This window comes from Chiloscyllium plagiosum, unplaced genomic scaffold (genome assembly GCF_037043375.1).
Source record: "Chiloscyllium plagiosum isolate Xiang-an unplaced genomic scaffold, Cpla_swu_hap1 HiC_scaffold_24, whole genome shotgun sequence".
Classification (NCBI taxonomy): Eukaryota; Metazoa; Chordata; class Chondrichthyes; order Orectolobiformes; family Hemiscylliidae; genus Chiloscyllium; species Chiloscyllium plagiosum.
The window spans coordinates 46,541,228-46,564,856 of NW_028270162.1; positions in this window are offsets into that span (position 1 = coordinate 46,541,228).

Below are 23,629 nucleotides of genomic sequence, written 5' to 3' on the forward strand. Positions count from 1 at the left end.
CAGCGTGGACACGAACTCCTGGTCTCAGCGTGAACACGAACTCCCGATCTCAGTGTGGACACGAACTCCTGGTCTCAGTGTGAACCCAAACTCCCGGTCTCAGTGTGAACTTGAACTCCCAGTCTCAGAGTGGACACAAACTCCCAGTCTCAGAGTGGACACAAACTCCCAGTCTCAGTGTGGACACAAACTCCCAGTCTCAATGTAGACTCGAACTCCCAGTCTCAGTGTGAACTTGAACTCCCGATCTCAGTGTGAACTCGAACTCCCAGTCTCAGCGTGAACCCAAACTTCCGGTCTCAATGTGAACTCAAACCCCCGGTCTCAATGTGAACTCAAACTCCCAGTCTCAATGTGGACTCAAACTCCCGATCTCAGTGTGGACTCGAACTCCCGGTCTCAGTGTGAACTCGAACTCCCGGTCTCAGTGTGGACCCGACCTCCCGGTCTCAGTGTGGACCCAAACCCCCAATCTCAGTGTGAACACGAACTCCCGGTCTCAGTGTGGACTCGAACTCCCGGTCTCAGTGTGAACCCGAACTCCTGATCTTAGTGTGAACCCGAACTCCCGGTCTCAGTGTGGACTCGAACTCCCGGTCTCAGTGTGGACCCGAACTCCCGGTCTCAGTGTGAACACGAACTCCTGATCTTAGTGTGAACCCGAACTCCTGGTCTCAGTGTGAATTCAAACCCCCGGTCTCAGTGTGAACCCGAACTCCTGGTCTCAGTGTGAACTCGAACTCCCGGTCTCAGTGTGGACACGAACTCCTGGTCTCAGTGTGGACTCGAACTCCCGGTCTCAGTGTGGACACGAACTCCACGTCTCAGTGTGGACCAAAACCCCTGGTCTCAGTGTGGACACGAACTCCCGGTCTCAGTGTGGACACAAACTCCCAGTCTCAATGTGGACTCAAACTCCCAGTGTCAGTGTGAACTTGAACTCCCGATCTCAGTGTGAACTCGAACTCCCAGTCTCAGCGTGAACCCAAACTTCCGGTCTCAATGTGAACTCAAACCCCCGGTCTCAATGTGAACTCAAACTCCCAGTCTCAATGTGGACTCAAACTCCCGATCTCAGTGTGAACCTGAACTCCCGGTCTCAGTGTGGACTCGAACTCCCGGTCTCAGTGTGGACCCGAACTCCCGGTCTCAGTGTGAACACGATCTCCTGATCTTAGTGTGAACCCGAACTCCTGGTCTCAGTGTGAATTCAAACCCCCGGTCTCAGTGTGAACCTGAACTCCTGGTCTCAGTGTGAATTCGAACTCCCGGTCTCAGTGTGGACTCGAACTCCCGGTCTCAGTGTGGACACGAACTCCACGTCTCAGTGTGGACCCAAAACCCCTGGTCTCAGTGTGAACACGAACTCCCGGTCTCAGTGTGGACACGAACTCCCGGTCTCAGCGTGGACTCGAACTCCCGGTCTCAGTGTGGACCCGAAATCCCAGTCTCAGTGTGGACTCGAACTCCCGGTCTCAGTGTGGACACGAACTCCACGTCTCAGTGTGGACCCAAAACCCCTGGTCTCAGTGTGAACACGAACTCCCGGTCTCAGTGTGGACTCGAACTCCCGGTCTCAGTGTGAACTCGAACTCCCAGTCTCAGTGTGGACCCGAAATCCCAGTCTCAGTGTGGACTCGAACTCCCGGTCTCAGTGTGGACCCGAAATCCCAGTCTCAGTGTGGACCCGAAAACCCGGTCTCAGTGTGGACCCGAACTCCCGGTCTCAGTGTGGACCCGAACTCCCGGTCTCAGTGTGGACCCAAACCCCGCAGCCTCAGCGTGGACCCGAACTCCCGGTCTCAGTGTGGACCCGAACTCCCGGTCTCAGTGTGGACCCAAACCCCGCAGCCTCAGCGTGGACCCGAACTCCTGGTCTCAAGGTGATGCCTGTCATGGTCTGGGTTCGAAGGACAGTTATTCTGATTTGTTATTCTATGTTTTTCTAATTTATTGCTGGACTTTTCATTTCTCTAATTTTATAAATTTCTTTTTCCCTAAGAATTTGTATTTACGAATCTGTCCCTCGGCAGCTTGCTACCTAAGCTGGTACCGTTAGTAGCACCTTGTAAATTTTTCACTGTACTCAGGCGAGGACATGTGACAATAAAGCCAATTCTAATTCTAATTCTAAAATTAACTCGTAGCAGCTGTGGCTCAGTTGGTAATACACATTCTTCTGAAATGAAAGGTTGTGGGCTTAAATCCCAAGCCAAAGACCTGAGCTCATAATCCAGGCTGACATTGCTGAAGTCGTGCTCTAATATTTAAGGTGCTGCGTTTTGGATTAGATGTTAAACTGGGAACCCCTCTACTCCTCCCAGAAAATCCCTTGGCATTATTTAAAGAGAAACTGAGGTCCTACCCAATATTTAATATTCAATATTACCAAAACAGATTATATTGTTGTTTTCTTGCACCTGATTATAGGATCAAGCCATGAGCAAGCTGCTGTTCCCTACATTTTTATAGTAAGAGCATAACATAAGAAACAGGGGTAGGCCATTGTGGCCCCTCAGCAATGGCTGTTCTTCAAAAGAACCAAATTAACATTTTATTATTCACTCATGGGATGTGGGCACCACTGGCTGAGTGGGCCATTTATTGGGTAAGGGGTTGGTGAGCTGGAATGAATCGAGTTGACTGAAGACTACCACCTATGATGCTGGGGACCTCAGAAGGAGACCAAGATGGATCATCCACTTGATGCTTCAGACTGAAGATTGTTGCAAATGCCTTAACCTTACCTTTTGCACTGATGTTCTGGGCTCCCCATTGTTGAAGATGGGGATATATTTGGAACCTCTTCCTCCAGTGAGTTGTTTAATTGTCCACCATCATTCATGACATAATGTGGCAGGACTGCTGAACTTAGATCTGATCCATTTGTTGTAGAATTGCTTAGCTGCATCATTTGTTGCTTATGTTTCTTACCACACAATAGTTCTGTTTTGCAACTTCACCAGTTTATACCTTATTTTTAGGTATGCCCATTGCTGGTTGTGAAATGCCCTCCTGCAATCTTTATTGAACCAGAATTGATAGTAATAGTAGAGTGAGAGATATGCTAGGCTATGAGGTTGCAGATTGTGTGGGAATACAGTTCTGCCTCTGCTTATAGCCCACAGCACCTCATGCATGCCCAGTCTTGAGTTGGTAGATCTTTTCAAAGTCTATCCCATTTAGTAGAGTAATACTGTTACACACCACAATGGAGGGATCTCACAATGTAAAGGCCAATCTTCGACTCCACAAAGACTGTGCAGTGGTCACTCTACCATTACTATCATAGACAGATGCAACTGCAGAGGATGAGGTGAAGTATGTTTTTCCATCAGTTGGTTCCCTCACTGCCTGCCGTAGATCCTGTCTTGCAGCTATGTCCTTTAGTGCCCAATCAGCTTGACTTACTGCTGCCAATGAACTTTGAAGTAGTCAACTACATTCTGCATCTTGCCACCCTCAGTGCTTCTTCCAAGTGTTGTTCAATATGGAAAAGTACTAATTCAAGCACTTTGGAGCATCCTTCAGTTATGAAAGCTGATATATAAATGCAAGATAATATTTGTGTCTTCCTCTTTTTTTTAAATTATATCTTTCTTTCCACTGCACATCCACATTAAATTCCACCTCTCCATCCAAACTACTGCTGAACAATTGCCTTCTGTTAGGTTCTGCTTTTTCCTACAAAAGACGAAAATAAACAAGGTTGCCATATAAATGCATTACTCTACCTTGTGGACTCATGCCTTTATACATTCAGGTGGAAGCTGGATGCAAGAGGTGCTATGTCCTGGGCATCTTACGAAAGAGTCTGAAGTAGGGCAAAGGAGACAGTGGAACTTTGCATGTCCCCATGGGCAATACGTACAGGAAGGGATGCAATTCACCAGCAAGAGGCAAATGATAATAACACGAGTCAATGGGGAGCAGGGATAAAATGGAAGCTGCTTCTAACTACTGTTTAACACCTGGTGAGGTGACAATTTTGTTTTGCAGCAATGTAGACTGGAAAATTCTAAGTGACTAAATATCTAACCCATTCTGGCTTAGCATATTCTTCCCACGCAAAGTATGGCAAAGTATTACTGTCAGCGTAAAGATGAAATTTATTCTCTCAGCAGAAGCCCACAGCAAAACAGTAAATCTAGACCATGGTGGTTAGGTGGGATAATTGGAAAATATAATTTACATTACTGTGGGATGAGCAGTTGTAGCTGTTTTGGCAGTGATTGCCTTGGATGTTCAGAGGAGAAAAGGGTAAAAGTCACATCTGCAGTTGTGCATTATGATCCCAATCAGTTGCATCTATAGCCTTAATGGAACAAACATTCTACAGACCATGTTTTAGCAATTTGAGCGTAACCACGTGAAAATAGTAGATATTTATCTGCAGTAGCAGGTTGTTGAGTTCTCAGGCTGACTTTTCTTTCATTTTAGTTTGCTTATCGATTTCCTGCTCCCTCACTGCTCTTCAGCACAGTGGTAATGTGGGCTGAAACCATTGTTCTTTTAAGTTGTTAACCCAAATGTTTTATTTATTTATTTAGTCAGTCCTCAGCTGGATGACTGGTCAAGCATTTCAACCAGAGGGAACGTAATTAAATTTGTATTGCTTGAAATGCCAATGCACAAAGCTTTTATTCCCAATGATAATGTTACAGCAAATTCTGTTTTATTAGTATGGCCACTGTAGTCACTCTACCCCACATTTCTGTTGTCTTTCTAATGTTGAGCAAGAGGTAAACAGAGCTGAATAGTTTGCTCCAGTGGGGAGTTTAATTCAGGTAAATGCAAGGTGCTGCATTTTGGGAAAGCAAATCTTAGCAGGACTTATACATTTAATGGTAAGGTCCTAGGGAGTGTTGCTGAACAAAGAGACCTTGGAGTACAGGTTCATAGCTCCTTGAAAGTGGAGTCGCAGGGAGATAGGATAGTGAAGAAGGCGTTTAGTATGCTTTCCTTTATTGGTCAGAGTATTGAGTACAGGAGTTGGGATGTCATGTTGCGGCTGTACAGGACATTAGTTAGACCACTGTTAGAATATTGCGTGCAATTCTGGTCTCCTCCCTATCGGAAAGATGTTGTGAAACTTGAAAGGGTTCAGAAACGATGTTGCCAGGGTGGAGAATCTGAGCTACAGGGAGAGGTTGAACAGGCTGGGGCTGTTTTTCCTGGAGCGTCGGAAGCTGAGGGGTGACCTTATAGAGGTTTACAAAATTATGAGGGGCATAGATAAGGTAAATAGGCAAAGTCTTTTCCTTGGGGTGGGGGAGTCCAGGGCATAGGTTTAGGGTGAGAGGGGAAAGACATAAAAGGGACCTACGGGGCAACTTTTTCACGCAGAGGGTGGTACGTGTATGGAATGAGCTGCCAGAGGAAGTTGTGGAGGCTGGTACAATTGCAACATTTAAGAGGCATCTGGATGGGTATCTGAATAGGAAGGGTTTGGAGGGATATCAGCTGGATGCTGGCAGGTGGGACTGGATTGGGTTGGGATATCTGGTCGGCATGGACGGGTTGGACCGAAGGATCTGCTTCCATGCTGTACTTCTCTATAATTGACAGAATTTGTTCTTGCTGTCAGAGTAATAATTCAACGCCTAGAAATTTGTTGACTATTGATTCATCCTTGAAACAAAGCAGTTCCATATTTTAATAAAACAGGACACTGCGGATGCTGAAGATCTAAAACAAAAACAGAAATTGTTGGAGAAATACAGCAGGTCTGACAACACCTGTGGAGTTAACGCTTCGAGTGCAGTCTCAAAGAAGGATTGCTGGACTTGAAATGTTAACTCTGCTTTCTCTCTACAGATGCTGCCAGACCTGCTGTTTCTTCAGCTATTTCTGTCTTTGATTCCATAATTTGTTTGGCTCTTTTTAAAAACCTGTTGATGTTCTCAGTTGAGGACAAACAGGTGACCCTCCAGTTGAGTAACCTGAAGGTATTTGCCACCTTTTTTGAGAGATGTGAGCAAATGCTTTAGAGAAAATTTTCATCAACATTCATTGGATTGTCTGTGTCACCAATGATTTATATCAGGAGACAAGTCATAGATTTGAGACAACGTTGTAACAACAGCAGAAATCATCTAACAAAGGTCCTTATCACACATGGGCAAATAGACGTGATAAATTAAGGATTTCAGGGTTTTCCATTCAAAGTATGAATTTAACTACGATTTATACAGGTCAGCAGGGAGGAAACACACACATTACAGACCACATCTGATTCAGCACAATGATAAGGAGATGGGTTCTGTAATAAGTATTCAGTTCATCCCATCAGATTATTGTAATCTTCAAACAGTGAAGATGAAAATCTACCTCATGGAAACTTGAGATTGTTTGTGAAAAAAACCAGTTTTACACTGCCTTAATTCCACTAAAGTTTAAAGTCTCCATAGTCCTACTGGATAATAGGGCTGCTCTCTCATTAGAGAGACCAAGATGATTATTTGTGGATTAACCTGAAGGTCACCACACCTCAGGTGAAGGGAGACATTGAGAAAGAGAGTCCTTCATGGTTATCTCAGCCAATATTGTACAGGAATTGAACCCATGCTGCTGGTGTCACTCAGCATTGCAAACCAGCTGACAAGCCAACTGAGCTAAGTCTTGAATTAAAGTGTACCAAAATTTGTGATTTAACTTTATATGTTTATTAATCAACATGACCATAGTCAGTAAAGGAAAACAGGTAGGACCAAAATCCAAATAAACTGACAGTAGAAAGAAATTTTTTAAAAAGAGCAAATAGGGAAATGACGTGCTTATCTCTTTAAAAGGTATTTGCTGATTTTACTTTTCAATTACAAATCCCTAATTGTCAAAAAAATTATCCTGAAGATGAACATGTATTGCATATGATTTTGCAACTGTTAATCTAAATGCTGAACACACAGACACAAAACATTGGTTCTTTGATAGAAGTAACAAAGAGATTTGAAGAACATTATGCAGTTGATAAAATACAATAGTTTTGTTCACAAGTCTATTGTAAAGGATATGGGATTAAATGAGTAATACTGCAAAGACACAAAGTTGACTAGTGGATTTAATGATGACCAGTTGTTTGTTAGACTGTACAAGAGTGGGCAATGTTGTATAACGTAATGGATTTGATGGGAATAATGCTGACGACTGAGGATGTCATAAGAACTTGGTTGGGGAAGGATAATGCATCTTAAGATCTTGGTGACGACAGACCTGCTATGCTACATATCCTAATAGTCTTAGTAACAATGTTTGATTTACTAATGTAACTTCTGTTATCAAGGAATAAATTACATCTTGCTAAAGGTAACAGCTTTTTGCTTGTTTGACTACAAAGTGGATTTCCTCCTGCAAATTTGACCAAGTAGACCAGATTGTAAACTCAGTCATAAAAGGGGGATGGTGACACCAATCTATCCCTGGAAAGATCTCTATGGAAATACATCTCTGCAAACAATTATCCTTTCACTGATCCATACTCTTTCACCTTCATGCAGTTTTGATAGGCTTATAGGTGATGGATGCAAAGGAATTTCTTCTCCAAGAGTGCAGTGTCTGTCTGCGCATTGGAATGGAGTTTTTAATGGCCGCCACCATGGAATCCTCTCCTGCCTGGGGGTGAACAGGTGCCTAGTCTCTGGAAGTCCTCTAAGTACCCATGACCTGAGCCTTTTCTTCCTTGGCCACCTGTGGAAACATGGCAATGATGTGCTCACTGGAGTTTGCTGCCAACTGTGCTCCAATTAATGTACCCAACGAGATGTCTGTAACTGCACTAGTGCAGGGTGCAGGAGGCAGCCTTGCTGGTACTTCATCTGAGGGATGTTCCTCCTCAAGGGTTGCACTACTGGAGTGGTGTTCTCCCACTTACAGCAAGGACTCTCTTCTTGGTGGGTGAGGAGGTGAGTGTCATGCCCCTCGTAATTTTGTAAACCTCTTTAAGGTCACCACTCAGCCTCTGATACTCCGGGAAAACAGCCCCAGTCTGTTCAATCTCTCTCAATAGCTCAAATCCTCCAACCCTGGCAACATCTTTGTTAATCTTTTCTGAACCTTTCCAAGTTTCCTTACATCCTTCCAACTGGAAGGAGAGCATAATTGCATGCAATATTCCAACAGTGGCCTAACCAATGTCCTGTACTCTCGCAACATGACCTCCCAACTCCTGTACTCAATACTCTGACCAATAAAGGAAAAGCATACCAAACATCTTCTTCACTATCCTATCTACCTGTGACTCTACTTTCAAGGAATTATTAACCTGCACTCCAAGGTCTCTTTGTTCAGCAACACTCCATAGGATCTTACCATTAAATGTATAAGTCCTGCTAAGATTTGCTTTCCCAAACTGCAGCACCTCGCATTTATCTAAATTAAACTCCATCTGCCACATCTCAGCCCATTGGCCCATCTGGTCAAGATCCCACTGTAATCTGAGGTAACCTTCTTCATTATCCTCTACACCTCCAATTTTGGTGTCATCTGCAAACTTACTAATTATACCTCTTATGTTCACATTCAAATTATTTATAAAAAATGACAAAAAGTAGTGGACCTAACACAGATCCTTGTGGCACTCCACTGGTCACTGATCTCCAGTCAGAAAAACAACCCTCCACCACGACACTCTGTCTTTGACATTTGAGCCAGTTCTGTATCCTATGGCTAGTTCTCCCTGTATTCCATGAGATCTAACCTTGCTAACCAGTCTCCTATGGGGCACCTTGTCAAACGCTTTTCTGGAGTCCATATAGGTCACGTCCATCGCTCTGCCCTTATGAATCCTCTTTGTTAATTCTTCAAAACACTCAATCAAGTTTGTCAGGCATGATTTCCCACGCACAAAGCCATGTTGACTATCCCTAATCAGTCCTTGCCTTTCTAAATACATGTACATCCTGTCCCTCAGGATTCCCTCCAACAATGTGCTCACCACCATCAGGCTCACTGGTCTATAGTTCCCTGGCTTGTCCTTACCACCCTTCTGAAACAGTGGCACTACATTAGACAACCTCCAGTCTTCTAGCACCACACCTGTGACTATCGATGATAGAAATATCTCAGCAAGAGGTCCAGCAATCACCTCTGAGCAAAGACTGCTCCCACTCCATACATTGATGCTTCACATGCTAGTTACAGCAGTAACATTGGGTGAAAATATTTTTGACTTCATGGCCTCTTTGGCTTATGCAAAGGCTCCTTCACATTGATTTTCCCATTTCTAGATCTTGTTTTGGCATTGATAAATTGTGCAATGGCTTGAGAATGGTTGCAAGATTTAGAAAAGACTGCCATGGTAATTTAGCAAGTCTAAAAGTGACCGTAGTTGGTTTACGTTTTTTAGCTGATGTGCTTAAGTTGTGGTTAGTGTTTTTCGGGGTTATTTGTGTAGTCTCTTAGCATCAATGGGTATGGCCTAAATATTCATCAGACGATTTAAAAACAAAATCATATTTGTCTTTCCTCACCGTTCGACAATAATCTAAATTGTGGATATGCCCTTTCTTGTTTCTTCCAGTGACTAAAAACCATCCACATAACATTGGAGTCCTTCCAATCCATTTAAAATCTGATCCATGGCATATTAGAATAGGAGTGGATGTGATTCCAAATGGAAGTCTCTTGTAGTTGAATATTGCTTTATGTGCTACAATTGTCAGGATCTACATTCATTTGGAGATAAGCTTGACTAAGGTCAATTTTACTGGAAACCAGACCTGCAGCTAGTCCAGCAAATAGGTCATCAATTAAAAGGCAAAAGATATTGCTCAATACACAATACAACATTAATAGTGACCTTAAAATCAACATAAAACATTTTTCTTCATTGCTGAACCATTAGGTGCTGCCCAATCACTCACCTTTACAGGTCTAAGTCTTCCATCTTGACCAGACTCCCCTAATCTGGCTTCAACCTTTGGTCTGATTAGTTTGGCACGGATCTAGAATTGCAACATTTTGCTTGGTTTTAAATTTGACAAAGATAGTTTCCATCTTTGTGGGCAGCACGATGGCACAGTGGTTAGCACTGCTGCCTCACAGCGCCAGAGACCCAGGTTCAATTCCCGCCTCAGGCGACTGACTGTGTGGAGTTTGCACATTCTCCCCGTGTCTGCGTGGGTTTCCTCCGGGTGCTCCGTTTTCCTCCCACAGACCAAAGATGTGCAGGTCTGGTGAACTGGCCATGCTAAATTGCCCGTAGTGTTAGGTAAGGGGTACATGTAGGGATATGGGTGGGTTGCGCTTCGGCGGGGCGGTGTGGACTTGTTGGGCCGAAGGGCCTGTTTCCACACTGTAAGTAATCTAATCTAATCCTTCTCTGTTCCCCATTGAAAACTATAGCATATTTCTTTTGAATTTGTAACAGGTCAGTTTCAGAGTCTGACAAGTGATTTACTTCAGCCCAGTTGAGTTTGATTTTCTCCAAACACATTCTTCCCAATAAAGCTGAAAATTTCCTTTGACAATGTGTAAGGGCAAATCTTCAGACTGACCACATTCACATTGATACAACCGCTTAAAGCCATCACTTTATCTGTGTATATTCTTAGTATATCTTTTGAGGGTTGCCATGAAATGTAACTCAGCTGCTTCTGATACACACTTTCAGGTATCAATGAAACTGCCTCTTAGTTATCCACCTCCATTCTTACTAGTTTGGCATCCAGTCAGGGAGTGACCTAATACCAGTTGGTCTTGCTAGCAATGAGGAGAAAGTGAGGACTGCGGACTGCTGATTCCTGAAGAAGGGCTTATGCCTGAAACGTCGATTCTCCTGCTCCTTGGATGCTGCCTGACCTGCTGCGCTTTTCCAGCAACACATTTTCAGCTTGCTAGCAATGACCATTGTGTTTAATAATAGCTTGTTTTAGGCCTGTGAGACTTGCCCTTTTTGTACTAGATACATTTTCGTCCTGCTCTTTGGTTTCTGTGCTTTGGCTATGTTCTCCATGTGTCTTCCTCAAACACCTTAATTCAATATGCCCTTTTTTAGTCTCATTTCTGCATGCAGCTTTTATACTGGTAATTTGTTGCTGAATGACCTGTTTTACCACACCAGTGTCAGTTTTGAGTCTACATTCGTATTCAGCTCTCAGCTGCCCCCTTTTGTGAAGTCTCTGATCGGGCTTGGCTCCCTCAGCCATTAATTCAATTGCGATTTTCATTTCTAGTTACATTTTCTAAATATTTCTGGTCTGGGTTCCTTTCCATCAGCAATCTCTCTTGGCTTGCTTCACATCTTGAACCACACAGACTATCTCTGATAGCATCATTTAAGTTGTCTCCAGTTTGGCAGAAGTTTGCTAACTTATAGAGTCATACAGCATGGAAACAGGCCATTCAGCCCAACCAGTCCATGCCAACCATATTCCCAAACTAAACTAGTCCATCCTGCTTGTGTTTGGCCCATATCCCTCCAAACCATGTACTTAGCCAAATGTCTTTCCAATCTTCTCAGGCCAGGACCAGGATGCTGTCCATGTAGCCGGTGAGAAACCTAAACAGAGGCACCCTGCTACCCTTATAGCTCACTCTGCCCTGTTGTGGGCTGTCTTCTTCTGTAATAAGAGAAAAAAAAGACTTTGAGTAAGATGAAAGTGGGTGGCACAGCTCTTGCTGCTGGTGCAGTTGGTGATAAGGTGGTGGTATTCCAAGGGAATGAGGAGTCAGCACAGGCCATGTCAGTTAGTGTTGTGAGAGATTGATTGGGGAACATAGTGAGTGGGGAAAGGGGTTGCAGTCAATAGTGAGAGTATTAGAGCATGAGCCTTGGTGGGAGCTGGGTGCAGTGGCAAAGTTAAAATGAATGCAACAAAACAGATAAGAGAGCATGGTGTGTACCGGGGCACAATGGAGAAGGCCATTCTATTGGCAGTCCTGGCTGTTCCTTCACACCGTGGAAATGGAACTGACCTGGGTGGCAATCTCAGACCAGGCTGTTGGCATAGTCCTCAGAGAAGAGGATGATCCTGTTTTGCAGCAATCCTTCAACCAAGACTCGCAGGTCACTGCTGCAAAAGTGCAGTGGCACCTTCCCATTGCCAGCACATTCAGTGTGTCGTTGAGTGGGCAAGGCAGCTTTAGAATGATATCATTTAAACTTTAAATGATAGTTTAAAATGCCAGATGCAGAGCGGCATTTTAAAGATAGCACAGCCTCTTGCAAACACCTTATTTTTTCTCAAATTGAAGTAACTATTGTAGGCTTTGAAAACTTCCTCAAATTTGTCTTTCTTCCTTAATTCCTTGCCTCAAATGACACCATCTGCGAGGTCTTCAACAGAATAAGGAAGTATGTAAACATGTTGTGCCTCAGATTTGTTGTCTAATGTTGAAACAATTATGTATCTTACGAATTTCATTTCCCACAAAGCCCAATCTGTCAGGTTTGGTTCATTGTTGTTCTTTAATTTTCTTGGAAGAAAAATTTGTAATTATTTTTTCTCTTTTTCTCAAGTTGTGAGGAGTATCTGTTTCTTTCCTCAAACTGCTTTTCAGTAATGCAATTTCTTTCTATGTTTCTGTGCCTTAGAGTCATAGAGTCAAAAGATGTACAGCATGGAAACAGACCCTTCGGTCCAAATCATCCATGCCGACCAGATATCCCAACACAATCTAGTCCCACCTGCCAGCACCCGGCCCATATCCCTCTAAACCCTTCCAATTCATATACTCATCCAAATGCCTTTTAAATGTTGCAATTGTACCAGCCTCCACCACTTCCTCTGGCAACTCATTCCATACACATTCCACCCACTATGTGAAAACGTTGCCTCTAAGGTCTCTTTTATATGTTTCCCCTCTCACCCTAAACCTATGCCCTCTAGTTCTGGACTCCCCCACCCAAGGGAAAAGACTTTGTCTATTTATCCTACCCATGCCCCTCATAATTTTGTAAACCTCCATCACCCCTCAGCCTCCAAAGCTCCAGGGAAAACAGCCCCAGCCTGTTCAGGCTCTCCCTATAGCTCAAATCCTCCAACCCTGGCAACATCCTTGTAGATCTTTTCTGAACCCTTTCAAGTTTCACAACATCTTTCCGACAGGAAAGAGACTAGAATTGCATGCAATATTCCAACAGTGGCCTAACCAATGTCCTGTACAGCCGCAACATGACCTCCCAACTCCTGTACTCAATACTCTGACCAATAAAAGAAAGCATACCAAACGCCTTCTTCACTATCCTATCTACCTGCGACTCCACTTTCAAGGAGCCATGAACCTGCACTCCAAGGTCTCTTTGTTCAGCAACACTCCGTAGGACCTTACCATTAAGTGTATAAGTCCTGCTTAGATTTGCTTTCCCAAAATGCAGCACCTCGCATCTATCTGAATTAAACTCCATCTGCCACTTCTCAGCCCATTGGCCCATCTGATCAAGATCCTGTTGTAATCTGAGGTAACCTTCTTATAAGGGTGGCACGGTGGCTCAGTGGTTACCACTGCTACCTCACAGCACCAGGGACCCAGGTTTGATTCCTGCCTCGGGCGACAGTCTGTGTGGAGTTTGCACATTGTCCCCGTGTCTGCATGGATTTCCTCTGGGTGCTCCGGATTCCTCCCACAATCCAAAGATGTGCAGGTTAGGTGACTTGGCTGTGCTAAATTGCCCATAGTTAGGTACATTAGTCAGGGGTAAATATAGGATAGGGGAATGGGTTTGGGTGGGATGTCCTTTAGAGGGTTGGTGTGGGCTTGTTGGGACAAAGGGCCTGTTTCCATACATAGGGAATCTAATCTAATTAAACGCAACTCTCAGCTGAGATTTGTTAGGATGGCATGATGGCTCAATGGTTAAGCACTGCTGCCTTATAGCACCAGGGTCCCAGGTTCAATTCCAGCCTTGGGTGACTGTCTGTGTGGAGTTTGCACATTCTCCCCTTGTCTGCGTGGGTTTCCTCCCACAGTCCAAAGATGTGCAGGTCAGGTGAATTGGCCATGCTAAATTGCCCATAGTGTTAGGTGCTTTAGTCAGAGGGAAATGGGTCTGGGTGGGTTTCATTCCGGAGAGTCGGTGTGGACTTAATCTAAATTAACTTTATTGGATGGCACAGTGATTAGCACTGCTGCCTCAAAGCGTCAGAGACCCGGGTTCAATTCCCGCCTCAAGCGACTGACTGTGTGGAGTTTGCACATTCTGTCTGTGTCTGTGTGGGTTTCCTCCGGGTGCTCCGCTTTCCTTCCACAGTCCAAAAATGTGCAGGTTAGGTGAATTGGCCATGCTAAATTGCCCATAGTGTTAGGGGCAGGGGTAAATGTAGGGGAATGAGTCTGGGTGGGTTGCGCTTCGGCGGGTCGGTGGGCCGAAGGGCCTGTTTCCACACTGTAAGTAATCTAATCTAACCTAAAAACCTTCAATTTTAGTGTCATCTGCAAACTTACTAACTGTACCTCTTATGCTTGCATCCAAATCATTTATATAAATGACGAAAAGTAGAGGGCCCAGCACCGATCCTTGTGGCACTCCACTGGACACAAGCCTCCAGTCTGAAAAATAACCCTCCACCACCACCCTCTGTCTTCTACCTTTGAGCCAGTTCTGTATCCAAATGGCTAGTTCTCTATGTATTCCATGAGATCTAACCTTGCTAATCAGAATCCCATGGGGAATCTTGTCGAACGCCTTACTGGAGTCCATATAGATCACATCTAACGCTCTGCCCTCATCAATCTTCTTTGTTACTTCTTCAAAAATCTCAATCAAGTTTGTGAGACATGATTTCCCACGCACAAAGCCATGTTGACTATCCCTAATCAGTCCTTGCCTTTCTAAATACATGTCCCTCAGGATTCCCTCCAACAACTTGCCCACCACTGACGTCAGGCTCACTGGTCTCTAGTTCCCTGGCTTCTCCTTACTACCCTTCTTAAACAGTGGCACCACGTTAGCCAACCTCCAGTCTTCCGGCACGTTACCTGTGACTATCAATGATACAAATATCTCAGCAAGAGGCCCAGCAATCACTTCTCTAGCTTCCCACAGAGTTCCAAGGTACACCTGATCAGGTCTTGGGGATTTATCCATCTTTATGCCTTTCAAGACATCCAGCACTTTCTCCTCTGTAATATGGACAATTTGCAAGGTGACACCATCTATTTCACTACTTTCTATATCTTCCATATCCTTTTCCACAATAAATACTGATGCAAAATACTCATTTAATATTTGCCCCATCTCCTGCGGCTCCACACAAAGGCCGCCTTGCTGATGTTTGAGGGGCCCTATTCTCTCCCTAGTTATCCTTTTGTTCTTAATATATTTGTAAAAACCCTTTGGATTCTCCTTAACCCTATTTGCCAAAGCTATTTCATGTCCCCTTTTAGCCCTCCTGATTTCCCTCTTAAGTATTCTCCTACTTCCTTTATACTCTAAGGATTCACTTGATCTATCCTGTCCATACCTGACATATACTTCCTTTTTTTTCTTAACCAAACCTTCAATTTCTTTAGTCATCCAGCATACCCTATACCTACCAGCCTTTCCTTTCACGCCAACAGGAATATACTTTCTCTGGATTCTCATTATCTCATTTCTGAAGGCTTCCCATTTACCTGCGAACATCTGCCCCCAATCAGCTTTTGAAAGTTCTTGCCTAACAAATTCCTTAACAAATTCCTCTCCATCTAAACCCTTAACACTATGGCAGTCCCAGTCAATGTTTGGAAAGTTAAAATCCTCTACTATAACCACCCTATTATTCTTACAGATAGCTGAGTTCTCCTTACACGTTTTTTTCTCAATTTCCCTCTGACTATTAGGGGGTCTATAATACAATCCCAATAAGGTGATCATCCCTTTCTTATTTCTCAGTTCCATCCAAATAACTTCCCTGGATGTATTTCTGGGAATATCCTCCCTCAGCACAGCTGTAATGCTATCCCTTATCAAAAATGCCACTCCCCCTCCTCTCTTGCCTCCCTTTCTATCCTTCCAGTAGCATTTGTATCCTGGAACATTAAGCTGCCAGTCCTGCCCATCCCTGAGCCATGTTTCTGTAATTGCCCATGTTCCTAACCATGCCCTGAGTTCATCTGCCTTCCCTGTTAGGCCCCTTGCATTGAAATAAATGCAGTTTAATTTATTAGTCCTACCTTGTCCCTGCCTGCCCTGACTGTTTGACTCACTTCTGTTCTCAACTGTACCAGTCTCAGATTGATCTCTTTCCTCACTATCTCCCTGAGTCCCACCCCTCCACCCCCAACTTACTAGTTTAAATCCTCACGAGCAGCTCTAGCAAATCTCCCTGCCAGTATATTAGTCCCCTTCCAATTTAGGTGCAAACCGTCCTTCTTGTACAGGTCACTTCTACCCCAAAAGAGATTCCAATGGTCCAAAAATGTGAATCCTTCACCCAAATACCAGCTCCTCAGCCATGCATTCATCTGCTCTATCCTCCTATTTCTGCCCTCACCAGCTCGTAGCACTGGGAGTAATCCAGATATTACTATTCTCGAGGACCTCCTTTTTAAATTCCTGCCTTACTCTCTGTAATCTTCCTTCAGAATCTCAACCTTTCCCCTTCCTATGTCATTGGTTCCAATGTAGATAATGACCTCTTACTGGTCTCTCTCCCCCTTGAGAACATTCTGCACCCTCTCTGAGAGATCCTTGATCCTTGCATCAGAGAAGCAACGCACTAATCTGATTTTTCGCTGCTGGCCACAGAAACATCTGTTGTACCTCGGACTAGAGAGTCCCCTAACACAATTGATATCTTGGAACCCAACGTACCCTTCATTGCATTAGAGCCAGTCTCAATACCAGAAATTTGGCTGTTGGTGCTACATTCCCCTGAGAATCCATCACCCCCTACATTTTCCAAAACAGCATACTTGTTTGAAATGGGTATAGCCACAAAAGACTCCTGCACTAGCTGCCTACCTCTCTTACCTTTCCTGGAGTTAACCCATCTATGTGACTGTGTCTGAGACTTCCCCCCTTCCTAAAACTGCCATTCTGTGCTGTTGCAAATTCCTATTGCTTCTAACTGTCTCTCCAACCGAACCATTCAATCTGATAAGATTTGCAACCAACAGCATTTATTGCAGATATAATCCGCAGTAACACTTAAACTCTCTTTAAACTCCCACATCTGACAAGAAGCGCATATCACTCTACTAAAGGCCATTTTTGCTCCTTCACAATCTACAGATCCAGAAAATAACACTGTCTTACTCCTCTAGAAAACACTGTCCTAGGTTGTATTAATAGTTATGGCTTGTTATGACTCTCAAATGTTCTGTTCAAAGTTTTTACTTTTAGACCTCATTTTACTCTTGAAAACTTGCCAAGGCTTTACTTAACTCCTGAAACATCAAACTTTTCTGCTGTGCTCCCAGCAGTATTCTAAATTGTTATTCTTCATGGTATTCTAAACTGTCATCCCTTTACTAACAGTTTTCTGAAGTGTCAGCCTTATGCTTCACTGTCCCAGTTCTGCCTCATGGCTCCATTGGGATTTAAATTTTCAAAGGGTAACCATCCAGCCAGATTTTTCTGCATAGTTTTCTAAACCTTTTTAAAAATTACCTTTGTTTTGTTTCTCTTTAAGTCTTTTTTGTATTTTTCTTACCCATTTCTCAACTTTTGGTTCACTGGTCAACATCTGAAATCAAGATCTTTTTGGTAAGCAGAATTGTACTTTTAAGTTGTATTGATGATTCTTCTTTTAAGCAGGTCTAGTAATTTTTTTCTCTTATTTTGCATCTTAACTGTTGTTAACAGCTTTGTTCCACTGCCTCCATCATTGCTATCATCTTATAATTTGCATTTGAGAGGCAAACTCTTCTTTCCCACATTGCTGACAATGTTGTGTTGTCTCAACCGAAAGTTGGTTGCCCTAATATTCAGACCTATCTTACTTGATGATGCTGAGACTTCTTTATTTCAAATAGTTATTATTTTCTTACCAACTGTTAATTATTTAAACAAACAGGTCTGTCTCCATCCACGGCTAGACCAAAATTCCTTACCATGTGATCTCTGACATCTCACAGTGGGTGATGTCATTCACATTCCAGCCCCTATAAATCTTCTAGTGTTCTTATTTAAATACACCCCCCCCCCTCAAAAAATACAACATTCCCCTTACCAGACAGCTGGTAAGTCAATTTGTGAAACTTGGGAAAAGCCTTCTGTAGAATCCGTAATCTTTTGACAGGTAGGTTTAAAAGCTTTAGTCAATTTCGAACTGTTAGAATGTAATGGCGATGGTAATGATAATTTAGTTATGTTTTGAATTATCATAGGTAAGTGCCCAATGAATTGATCAGCATGGTGTCAGAGTTCATATGGATCAGTCCTTTCTCCAGTGACTGGTTCTCATCTGCATTCTTCAGAATGTAAGGTCAGATATGAATGTTTGTTAGGGACTTTTCGTTTGATTTTCAATATTAAAATGCAGTTTTTTAACATACTGAAATTACTATATCTAGTGCAAATTCCAGCATCTGCATCTCTTTCCTTTTTATATTATGATGGTGTCCTGTCAAGGATTACAATTGATGTAGCTTCCGTACACTTGGAAACCGCATCCTTGAGCTACATACTAATGTTATAATATAATAGTGGTGTAGTGGAAATATCACTGGCTTAGTAAAGAATAGGACTCTGAGGACATGGGTTCAAATCCACTAGAGCATCTGTGGATTTATATGCAATTCATTAAATCCGGAATTGAGACCTAGACTCAGTAATGGTGACCATGAATCTATCGTCAATTGTTATAAAATCCCATAAGGGTCACAAATACTCTTTAGGGAAGGAAATCTGCCATTGTTCTTTGGTCTGTCATACATACGATTCCAGTCCCAAAGAAAATGGGCTTGGCTCTTAATTGTCCTTTGAAATTACCTAGCAAGCTTCAAGGGAAAACTGTTGGAAAATTGTGTACAATTCTGCAGTCCTTCCTATCGGAAAGATGTTGTGAAACTTGAAAGTGTTCAGAAAAGATTTACACGGATGTTGCCAGGGTTGGAGGATTTGAGCTAAAGGCAGAGGTTGAATAGGCCATGGCTGTTTTCACTGGAGCGTCAGAGGCTGAGGGGTGACCTTATAGACGTTTATAAAATCATGAGGGGCATGGATAGGATAAATAGTCAAAGTCTTTTCCCTGGGGCAGAGGAGTCCAGAACTAGAGGGCATAGGTTTAGGCTGAGAGGGAAAAATATAAAAGAGACCTAAGAGGCAACTTTTTCATGCAGAGGGTGGTACATGTATGGAATGAGCTGCCAGAGGAAGTGGTGGAGGCTGGTACAATTGCAATATTTATGAGGCATCTGGATGGGTCTATGAATAGAAAGGGTTTAGAGGGACATGGGCCAGGTGCTGGCAGGTGGGACTAGATTGGGTTGGGATATCTGGTCGGCATGGACGGGTTGGACTGAAGGGTCTGTTTCCATGCTGTACATCTCTGTGACTCTATAACTCTATGACTCTATGGCTCTTAGGTTAGTGCAACAAATGCTTGCCTTGCCAGTGATCCTTACATTTCATGAAAAAAAAGTGAATTGCATTCATGCATATGCAAAATCACTTGGCGTCATATGAATGTGGTTGGCACCCTAATGATCAATTCACTGATTGTAGGTACTATGGCAGGAAATCAAACTTTTTGATTGAAAATGTAATGTGCAAAATCAAATTAATATGCTGATGCATATTTACCTGCTCTACCAGCTGTAAAGTCTGTGCAATTTATGGATTACATGAAAATGTTTAAAACAAAATTGGGAATAATAAGTCTGAGAATTGAGGATTATTCATTTAAGTTATGACAAACATTGTAGAAAAATTACATTGAATAAGAAGGAATCAATTCCTATCTAGCCCAGGCTCTATGATTCCATGCAGTTCAACTCTGCAGTCACAAAATGTGACGTTTTGAACCCTGTGGAACAGGGGTGGCACAGTGGCTCAGCACTGGTTAGCACTGCTGCCTTACAAAGCCAAGGACCCGGGTTCAACTCCGGCGTCAGTTGACAGTCGGTGTGGAATTTGCATGTTCTTGCCGTGTTTGCATGGATTTCCTTTGCGTGCTTCGGTTTCATCCTACATTCCAAAGATGTGCATGTTAGGTGGACTGGCCATACTAAATGCCCGAAACGTCGATTCTCCTTCTCCTTGGATGCTGCCTGACCTGCTGCGCTTTTCCAGCAACACATTTTTAAGCTCTAAATTGCTCATTGTGTCTGAGATGTGTAGGTTGGGTGGATTAGCCATGGGGGTTTGCAGGCAGTGGGCTGAGTCTCGGAGGAATGCTCTTTGGAGAGTTAGTGTGGACTTGTTGGCCCCAGTTGGTCCTAGTCTTTGATGCAGACAGACACGTCACATGTACACTATTTAAATAGTTAAGAGTGGATCATAAAATAAATACTGTTTAAAATACAGAAGCCTCAGAATCTACTCGCTAGATTAGTGGGACCAACCTTAGGTCCAAACATTACTACATGGTTTGCAGTGTGGAATCTGGAGAGTTTGCTTTTTAGATAATATTTACAACACGATACCAATAGTTTTAACAATAAGGACACAAAATAGGTAAATTAGACTACTTATTAAGGGGACCAAAACTAGGTCCAAATCCTACAACATTGATAAGTGGCAAGTAACATTTTCACCATACAAGTGTCAGACAATGACCATTTCTAACCAGAGAGAAAGTGATCACTTCCCTTTGGCATTAAATGATATTGCAAATGCTGAATCCCCAACTTTGAAAAATCTAGGGGCTGCTGTTGACCAGGAACTTAACTGGACAGCCAAATAAATATTGTAACTATAAGAGCAGATTAGTGTATTCTGCATCAAATAGCTCACCTTCTAACTCCTCACAACTTTTCCACCATCCACACAGCACAAGTCAGAAGTGTGACAAAATATTCTTTATGTCAACTGCAACTTCAACAGAATCGAAGACGAAGCAGCTCACTTGATTGGAATACCATCCACCACTTTCACTATTCACCCCATCCAATGTACACTAGCACAGTGGCAGAAGTGTGCATCATCAATGCAGGACATTATAGCTATTTGCCAAGGCTTCTGGACAGCATGTTCTAATCCAAGCCCTCTGGCACCTAGAGGAAAATGGATAGCAGATGTATGGAAACACTTTCACTGCCAGATTCTCTTCCAAGTCATGCAGCAGCTTGATTTGGGAATATATTGATGTTCTTTCTTTGTCACCTGGTCAAAACCCGAAACTCTCTTTGCAACAGCAATTTTTGAGTATCTGTATCATATGGTCTTCAGTGGGCTTGGAAATGTTAGGCCCAAAGTCACCACTCATACTACACTTTACATACATAAAATTATTCATACACAGTAAACAACAGAATTGCTTTCCGAAAGAAATCTACTTAATTTGCACTTGAATGAATCAATACTGCTTCCATCTCCCAATTTGCATAATTGCTCTTTATAATTCAGTCCCTCCGTCTGCCTAATTATTTTGGGGTTTTTTTTCCCTTTTTTATGTTGATTACATTATTCCTTATACAGCAGAAACTAGAACTGTACACAGCATTCTAAGTGCAGTCATAGAGTCATAGTCATAGAGTCATGGATATGTACAGCACAGAGAGAGAGATCCTTCAGTCTAACTCATGTTGGCCAACCAGATACTCTAAATTGATCAAATCTCAAACCGTAGCATCTGGCCCATTTCCCCCTAAACTTTTCCTATTCGTCGACCCATCCTGATACCTTTTAAATGTACCAGCTTCCATCACTTTCTTTAGCAGTTCATTCCATATATGCACCACCTTCTGCATGAAAAAGTTGCCCTTTAGGTCCCTTTTGAAACTTTTCCCTCTCGCCTTAAACCTATGCCCTTCAGTTCTGGACTCCCCTATTCCAGGGTAAAGAACCTGCCTATTTACCCTATCCATGCCCCTCATGGTTTTATAAATCTCTTTTAGGGAACCATCAGCCTCCAGGGATAACAGCCCAAGCCTATTCAGCCTCTCCCTATTGCTCAAACTCTCCAACCCTGGCAACATCCTTGTAATCTTTTGTGAACCCTTTCAGGTTTCACAACATTTGTACTACAGCAGGGAGACCAGAACTGCACACTGTATTCCAAAAGTGGCCTAATCAACATCCTGTACAACTGCAACATAACCTCCAAACTCCAACACTCAATGCACTGACTAAAAAAGGCAAGTATATTAAACTCCTTCTTCACTACTTGTGACTGCACTTTCAAGAAACTATAGACCTACAACCCCCAAGGTCTCTTTGTTCAGCAGCACTCCCCAGGGCCTTACCATTAAGTGTATAAGCCCTGTCCTGGTTTGCCTTTCCAAAATGCAGCACCTCACATTTATATAAATTAAAGTCCATCTGCCACTTCTCAGCCCATTGGCCCATCTGATCAAGGTCCTGTTGTAATCTGAGATAACCTTCTTCGCTGTCCACTACACTCCAATTTTGGTGTCATGTGCAAACTTAATAACTATACCTCTTATGCTCACATCCAAATCATTTATATAAATGATGAAAAGCAGTGGATCAGTACCGATCCTTGTGGCACACTGCTGGTCACATAGTCCCAAAGATTTATAAAGTCGCCAGATCACAGGTTTCATTGGGAGTTACTACGGGACAAGATGAAGATATCAAAGTATGGTCTAGCATTGTAAGAAACGAAACCATATCTTTTAGTTTGTGTTGCACTCAATTTGTGTTGCACTCTCCATATCTTTTTGTTTCATTCTGTGCATTTCACAGGTCACCTGAGGGTGGACCAATAAATCAGGGCGCAGGGCACTTGGTGGATAATAGTTGCTGTTCCAACACCCTCTCTGGATTTTACAGGTGGCCATGAGATAGCAGGTGGCTTGTCTAGCTCAATTAAGATCCTTAAGTGGCCAAATAATGCCCAAATAAGATCCCTATTCCACTTTCATGCTGATAGAATAGCAAGTGTGAGAGACCTCCACCCAATGTATAGCTCAGCAGGTTTAACCCTGTGGGTTGCTTTCAATCAAGGTGCAGGTGTCCCTTTCCCTGGCCCCAGTGACAATCAGCGGACCTACTCCCATAGTTTTACCTCTCTATTTCCACACCCTGACCTACCTGCTGCCAATCACTTCATTGCTGTTTGTCAACCTGGCCTCACTGAGATCTTGGACAGTCCTGAATATCCAGGTTCATCATGGAATACTATCTCCTTGGCCTATATGCAGTGGTCACTATGCTTGCTTGGCACTGCATGTGTGCAGAACAGCTGGCTTCCAATTTGCTTCTATAAGTTGGGTCATCCACTTTGAGATGACTGAAGGCCAGCCTCATTCTAATTAGAACATTATCACTCTCAAAGATTAAAGTAAGCCAGGCTAGCAGAGGCAGGACTGCTCAATGTTAAATACGGTCCCCTGAAAGACCAAAAATAAACCTCAACCTTGAAAACTTTTGACAATAGAGCATTCGAAACCCACTGGGGTAGCAAATTCCAAACAACCCTCTTTGGAGGGAAAAGCATCATTCTAATTTCAATACTGAATGATTGACCTCTCCTCCTATGCCATGTATTCTAGATTTCCCAGCTAGGGAAAGTAACCCCAGTATCTACCCTGACAAACCTTTTCAGTCTTGTATGTTTTAATAAGATCATCTCTCTTTCTT